Below are 2,313 nucleotides of genomic sequence, written 5' to 3'. Positions count from 1 at the left end.
ACTTAGGTGTGCTCATCCTATAAGGTGCTTTTGATGCTGGACCTGCCCCTGGCACTAAATCAATAGAAAAGTATACCTTCCTACAAGGTGGAAACTTTGTAGTGTCCTCAGTAAATACATCCCTAAACTACTATAAAACCGGGTACTTGTTCAACACATCTGCATCCTCAACCGCCTTACCCTTATCACTAGAAATATGTACTACAAATAGCTTGCACCCTTCCCTATGGCTACGCTGTGCTTGCATAGATGTCACCATCCTAACTAATGTGGATTTCTTTTTACCTTGCAAGAATCTTGGTTCTCCATTGTCATCAACACACTTAATAACTTTGTCATAGAAATCAACCTTAGTTCTATGTAAATACAACCAATCTATGCCCAATAACATACTGCATGAACCCAAGGGTAAAACATTCAAATGTGTTGCGATAGCCATACCATTCAAGTCAAATGTGGAAGCTCTTACCCAATGATGAACTTGCTTCTTCGTTCCTGTAGCCAACTGCACTAACCAAGACTCTGCATGTAATTCCTTACTCAAACCACACTTATCCACCAAGTAAGGACTAAGATAGTTGTAATTATATATAGGGTCAATCAAAATAGAAATAACTTGATCACAGAGCAAATGCCTGATGTTCGACCTGATTTTTTTCCACGACTGCATAGATACGAGGAATATTGTGGCCTACATCCCCAACAGTTTGCGCCTCCTCTGCATTCTATATCTAAGTTCTACCACTCTAATGTTATGGACAATCTACCCTAAGGTGGTCTTTGACACAAGTCCAACAATGCACGGGCTCCTTACTCTGCTCCTAAGGCCAATGCTTTTGTCCTTTATCTGATGCATTGAACTTCTTAGGCAGTGCACCTTTCTCCTTGCTATTTGTACTATGTGAACTTTCTCTCTTTTTATCCCATTTGCCTTTGTTCTTTACATCACTTCTCCAGTATGACTTAGTCCCAGTTTTGCGCATTGATTGTTGAAAGAAATGTGTTAGCTTTCTAATGGTATCCTCCAAAGATCTAGGCTCATCAAAATTGATCCTGTCTTTGAATGCAACCAGTTATCCACTAATGAACCTCTTAATCTTAGCATTTTCCTTAGTAAGATAAGGCACATACCTCAGCAACTCCAAGAATCTGCTAGTGTACTCGTCATCTGTCATGGAACCCATCTTTAGTTCATAAAATTCTTTTTCCCTATCATCAAAGTACCTTTCTCACAAGTACTTCTTCTTAAATATCCACTCAAACTCACTCCAAGACAAATATTCCTCATGAATATACCTAATATTCTTCACATATTCCCACCAATTGTCTGCTTTACCTTTAAGACTAAAGGTAGCTACTCTAGATTTCATGTTGTCTAAATAATCACGCAACCTAAAGAACTTCCTCATGCCAAACAACCATGCCTCTAGATCCAGTGGTTTCTTTATTTCATCAAAATTAGGTTGCTTTTCTTTCTTAAATTCATCCGGAAACTACCCCCTCTCTCTCTTCCTGTAAGGATGATACCGATCACGATCATAGTGCCTATATGAATCAGAACTAGAATCATGCCTGTGTCTATCCCTTCTACTCTATGGAGTGTCCAAAAATGTGCCATCTCTAACTGTATCATCTCTATCTGATCGACGACCACCATGTGATCTACTACTGTATGCCCCATTAGTTTTATCTTCCTACTCATGATTGATCCGTAGTGGTCCTTGCCGCTGCAAGTCTGACAAGCTCTGAGGTATGACTGCATTTACCTCTGGTAACTCTTCCTGTGACTATATGATTTTTTGATTTTGTCATTATCTGCCTTACAAATCCTTATCTCCTCCTTTAGGGTTCTCAGTGTCACTACCAATTTGGAAGGGTTCCCAACGCCATACTGCTCTTTGAATTCATAGGGATAATCTCTGTAGTTAACCATCTTACTAGCCATTTGATATTTCTTCGTACAAGGCATAATATGTCAGATAAACCAATCATAATAAATCACGTACCTTAGCATAACGTTTGGAGGATATGTCATCTGTAAGATCGTAAAATCAACGTGATACGTGTATAACATAATCATAACATCATATAGACATACGCAAGTAAATGTATCAACTCATAAACACTACTCTAACTAGGGTTCATGATCAATGCAAAGTCATATCAACAATGCATGCTATGACCTCATGCATGACAACAACCATTATTCCATTATAGACATTTCCACATGCAACCAGCAGTATGCATAAGCAATGCCAAAGCAACTACAAATATGCATAATCGCATGTAGTCAAACATACTCAATCAGTTCTT

The sequence above is a fragment of the Pinus tabuliformis genome, chromosome 7 (genome assembly GCF_031772625.1).
Source record: "Pinus tabuliformis cultivar Carrire ecotype Pingquan chromosome 7, CPIR1, whole genome shotgun sequence".
NCBI lineage: Eukaryota > Viridiplantae > Streptophyta > Pinopsida > Pinales > Pinaceae > Pinus > Pinus tabuliformis.
This window is presented reverse-complemented; position numbering follows the sequence as displayed.